Here is a 5745-nt window from a genome sequence, read left to right as displayed (position 1 = left end):
CTAAAATGTGAAGATTACAGCATCTAATATCTTATACTACAATAATAAAAAACAAACTGACCAATGAAGGCAGAAAATAGGGCTTAAAGGAGTCTAATCTCAATTGACTTTAAAGCTTTACACAGGAAATAAATGCATATTGCATAGTGAAAGCAAATATTCCACCAAGAAATTTAGGTGAGAGACAACACAACATTAGCCTAATTAATACATAACAATGATCTCAGAAGAGCATGTGTCATTTTCTATAAATGAAAAAGCTGAAAACATGGAAGAGTCTGGCACATGGAGAGTTAGAAAGGAAAAAATACAAAACCAAACATATAAAGTAAAAAAAAAAAATATTGAAAAACTCAAAACTGTGGCTCATCAAAAATGTTGAATACTTGTCCTCTGTGAGAGCTCAAAGTTTTTATTGACATGAAAGTGTTTATGTAAAATTAAGCCTTATTGGTTAAATATCTGAGGAAGATCTGGCCTTGAGCACTTTCTTTATATCCTAGACTTGTAAACCAAGTTTTCTCAGTCATTAAAACAAACCTCTCAGCAGCTGCATTAATATGGAACAATGGTCTCAATACAAGAAAATAAAAAAATGAAACAACCTAGGTAAGTGGGCATTTGGCAGGATATCTGAAAATGATAGTCTCCAAGGATTCTTCCCCGGTTTCAAGTGACTCGATTATGGGCTGCTGGGTTGCTAATATGTGTGGTTCCATTACTTGCTGCTTCTCTTTTTAATTTGGAAAGTGTGCTCAGTACTGACCAATGCCCTATTTTCATCCTTTAACTTTTATTTGTCTGCTTTTAGGTCTGGTAGCATTTGAGCTCTACTTCTACTTCAGGTCTTCATTCTTTCTAAAGCTCTTTGTTCCTTCTTTTCCATTTCTAATAGTGACCTCACAGCAAATCTTTCTTAACTCTGGGTGGCCTTTTCCAACTACGATTTAAAATCTGTCAGTTCCATATTTGCCTCATGTAGCTATTTTAAGCTTTTTCTTTTCAGCTAGAATTTGTTCGTAAGGGTTCTTATAGTCTGGAATCAATCCTTTTTTAGCCTGCTACTGTAAGGTTTTCTTTCTTTTAAGAAACTATGCTCCAGAGCATTCCAGGAGGCATCATACTGATCACCTAGCTGATGCGGGATGGGCTTCTTATCTAGAAATGGAATCTCAGTTTTATTCTTATTTGGATCCCTCTTCTCTATGATTGTTCCTCTTGTTCATTTTCATTGCTGTCTTATTTCCGATATGAAACTTCCATAGATCTTATTTCTCCTTTTTGCCATCATTCTGTGATTGATTTAGGTTATGGTTTATCTTCTTTTTCCTTTTTTTCTTTCTCCCTCTCTTTCAATTTTCCTTTGTTAACTCTGGAGTAAACAGAAATTACACCTACAGGACTATTTGGCCTGTTTAGTTGACTTGAAGCATAGAGTGAACTGTTCATGGTAGACCATGAAGAGGACAGGATGGTTGAACTTGAAGTTGATTCTAGTCTGTAACGCATAAAGCTCATATGTTCTGAAGTACTTTTGTTTATATTCATCTTCTCTAGACCTTTCTGATTCCTTTTCTTCTTGATTCTCTTTATCCTGTTTTTCTTCATTCTTATTCTCTGGTTCTGGTAGAACAACTTCTTACTGTTTTTCAGCCTCTTCAGTGTCACCCCCTGCATTGATCTTCTAGACTGTTCTAATTTTCTAGATCTTCCTTTTCTTTGGGATTCAAATTCTTCATCTCTAGGAGGAGTGAGATATGATGTGCATCTCTCTTTGACCTCTGATGTGGAGGAGACAGTGCCAGCAGCAGATGTAGTCAGGATTATCTGTTTGGAGGTTTTTGATTACTAATTCAATCTCCTTACTAGTTTTAGGTTAATTCAGATTTTCTACTTCTTTATCATTCAGCAATGGTAAGTTTTGGGTTTGTAAGGATTTGTCCATTTCATTTAGATTATCCAGTTTGTTGGTGTACAATTGTTCATAGCACACTCATAATCTTTTTTATTTCTGTAAGATCAATTTTTTTATCTTTTTATCTTTTTTATTTCTGATTTTCTATGAATCTTTTCTCTTTTTTCCTAAGTCAGTCTAGCTGAAAGTTTGTTAATTTTGTTAAAGTTTTTGAAGAACAATTTCTTGGTTTCATTGGTTTTTATTATCTATGTTTTTTCTATCTGCTCCAATCTTTATTATTTTCTTTCTTCTGGTAGCCTTGAGCAGGCACTCATAACTATCATTATGTAATTTTATCACTGTAGAATTGCAGTGTATTATGATTCTGTGTTCTTAAATAACTGATTAGATCAGACTTCTCTAAGACTAGCAGGTTTCCATATGTAACAAAAACTCCCCCCAAGTGCTACGACTTATCACCTTGCTTTATTTCACTTTTTTAATGGCACTTTTTTCATGTTATAATTTATTTTGTTTATTTACTCTCAGTCCACTTTGGTAGCATTTAAGCACAATTGGGGCAGAAATATTTAGCTGCATTATTATAATGATATGGCTCAAGTTCTAGAAGAATGCATAGTACATAATGTTCACTAAATATTAGTTGAAGGACCAAATGATAGGGTGAATGAACAGTTTTACTGACTTAATCTGTGTGGAATAATATTCCAAAATTTCATAGATTAGGAAGTTTATATGGTGTGGGTAAGCTGGGATTAAGAAAGACCAGAAGAGAAAGGTATTTTTGTTTTGGGAAGATAATCTAAATCTTATTTGCTATGGCAGTTGGAGAGAGTAGTGATAAGTTTATATACTAGTAAGAAGAGTGTTCTCAAAAGCCTTGAGGTGAAAGCTGGGGAAGAACAGACTGAAGTGGAATGGATTAGGGGAAGAGGTGTTTATATTGTCAAAAAAAGGAGCAGATACATGTAGGGCATTTTAAGCATGGTGAAGTTTTTTTTTTTAAAGCAAATTTATTGAGATATAATAGACACAATAAACTGCACATATTTAAAGTATATAATTTGGTAACTTTTGGCTTATGTATATATCAGTGAAACTATCACCGTAATCAAGACAAGGAACATGTCCATCCCTAAAAGCTGCTTCTTACCCCTTGGTAGTTAGTCTTTCACCAGCTCTCCACCCTCTCCCCAGACAACCACTGATCTGCTTTCGGCCACTATATATATTCTTTTGCATGTCCTACAATTTGATATAATGGAATAATAACATGTAAATTCTTGTTTTTACTGGTTTCTTTCCACATACTGTTTTGAATTTAATCCAATTTGTTGTGTATCAAGAGGTCATTCATTTTTCTTGCTAATTAGTATCCCATTGTATGGATAGTTTATCCATTTGCCTATGATGGATATTTGAGTTACTTCCAGTTTTTGTTACAAATAAAGCTGCTATGAGCATTCCTGAATAACTATGCACACATGTCTTGGATATTGTGTGTTGTATGCACACATGCCTAATACTTATTCTCTTGGATAAATATTAGGCATGAAATGGCTGGATCATATAGGTTTATGTTTAAAGGAAATTACCCATTTTCCAAAGTTATACGCCATTTTGCATTTCTACCAGCTCTGTGTAAAAGTTCATTTCTCTACATCCTTGCCAACATTTGGTAATACTAGTTTTTAAATTTTGGCCATTTTAGTAGGTGTGTAAGTGGTATCTCACTGTGGTATTAATTAGCAATTTCCCTGATGACTACTGATGTTGGGCATCTTTCTATGTTCTTTTTTGCCATTAGTATATCTTTAGTAAAGTGTCTGTTCAAATCTTTTGCTCAGTATTTAAGATTTGGTTGTTAGAACTCTTTATACATTCTAGCTACTGGTTATTTATCAGATACATGATGTGAAAATATTTTCCCCTAGTCTGTGGCTTGTCTTTCCATTCTTTTCATGGTGTCTTTTGAAGACCAGACTTTCAACTTATCATTTATTCTTTTGTGGTTCATGCTTTTATTGTCCTTACCTAAGAAATCTTTGCCTAATCCTAAATCCCAAAGGTTTTCTCCTACATTTTCTTCTAGGAGTTTTATAATTTTAGATTTTATATTTAGGGTTATGGTCCATTTTGAGTTAACTTTTTGTATATGGTATGAATAATGGATTAAGGCTTCGTTTTAAAATATAGATATCCAGTTATTTGTTGAAAACACTATTTTTCCCCTCACTGAAATACCTTTGTTGAAAATTTGTCATTATATCAGTTGGATCTATTTCTGATCCATTTTGTTGCATTTATCCATTTTTCTATCTTTACACTAGCACCACACTGTCTTGATTATTGTGGCTGTGTATATAATAAATCTTGAGGTCAGGTAGTATTAGACCTAAAACAGTTTTTTTTTTTGCAAAGGTTTTTGGCTATTCTTAGACCTTTTCATTTCCATATGAATTTTAAGAATCATCTTGTAAATTTCCTCTCAAAAGCTTGCTGCAATTTAAATTGATTGCACTGAATCTATAAATCAATTTGAGGTTTACAATAATGAGGTTTCTGACACATGAACAGGACATAGTCCTTTATTTAAGTCTTCTTTCATTTCTATTTGCAATGTTTAGTAGTTTTCAATGTATAGATGTTTCACAATTTTTGTCAGACCTACCCCCAAGCCTTTCACATTTAAAAGAAATTCTGTAGATGTTTTAAATTTTAGTCTGATAATTTGTTGATAGGTATATGGAAATACAACTGTTATTGATCTAGTATACTACAACCTTTCTAAACTTACTGATTAGTTCTAATAGTAGCCGTTTTGTTACAGGTGGTAGTAGAATACATCAGATTTTCTATATAGAAGACCATGTATCTATAAATAAAGATTGTTTTATATTTTCCTTTCCACACTGGGCATCTTTTATTTCTTTTTGCTTTATTGCACTGATTAGAACTTCCAGTACAGAAGTTGTGGGATGATTCCTTCAACTTTATTCTTTATTGTTAAGATTTTTTAGTATTCTATGGCTTGTTCTTTTCCATTCAAATTTTAGAATAACCTTGTCTAAGTTTACAAACAACAACAACTTGCTGTGATTTTAATAGAAATTACATTAAACCTATAGATCAGTTTGGAGGAGAAATAACTTCTTTACAGTTTATGAATCTTAAACTCAATGGATATGATGTATCTCTCCATTTATTTGATTTCTTTCAACAACATTTTGTAATTTTCTTCCTAAAGATCCTTTAAGTGTAAGCCCAAGTATTTTGATCTCTTTGTACCAATTGAAATGATATTATGTTTTTATTTCCATATGCTTATTGTTAGCCTATAGAAATGTGATTGATTTTTATGTACTGATGTTCTTGTATCCTGTGACTTTGCTGAACTCATTTTTAAAAAAGACTTTTATTTATTTATTTGAGACATAGAGATAGCAAGAGCAGGAGTGGGGAGGGCAGACAGAGAGGGAGAAGCAGAATCCCCACCGAGCAGGGAGACTGATAAGGGGCTCGATCCCAGGACCTTGAGATCATGACCTGAGCTGAAGGCAGACACTTAACCGACTGAGCCACTCAGGTGCCCCTGCTGAACTTACTTATTAAGTTTTAGGCTTAATTTTGGTAAATTCCTTTGGATTTTCTATAAAGGACTGACATCATTCATGTCAGTTTTCTTTCTTTCCTTTCTGATCTCTACAGTTTGAATTTTGTCTTCTTGTGTTATTTTAATGGGTAGAATTTCCAATACTATGTTGAGTTAGAGTAGTGAGAGCAAACACTATTGCCTTGTTCCTGATCTAAGGAGGGAAATGTATAAT

At 33.2% G+C, this 5745-nt stretch overlaps 1 pseudogene; it reads right to left on the bottom strand.

Annotated features, from left to right (window-relative positions):
• Nucleotides 1-718: 718 nt before the first annotated feature.
• Nucleotides 719-3537, bottom strand: LOC118006649 (annotated as a pseudogene).
• Between the last annotated feature and the right edge of the window lie 2208 nt (nt 3538-5745).

The sequence above is a fragment of the Mirounga leonina genome, unplaced genomic scaffold (assembly GCF_011800145.1).
Source record: "Mirounga leonina isolate KUSES-001 unplaced genomic scaffold, KU_Mleo_1.0 Mir_98, whole genome shotgun sequence".
Classification (NCBI taxonomy): Eukaryota; Metazoa; Chordata; class Mammalia; order Carnivora; family Phocidae; genus Mirounga; species Mirounga leonina.
The sequence above is the reverse complement of the archived record's forward strand: the minus strand, read 5'-3'. Positions and strand labels throughout refer to the sequence as shown.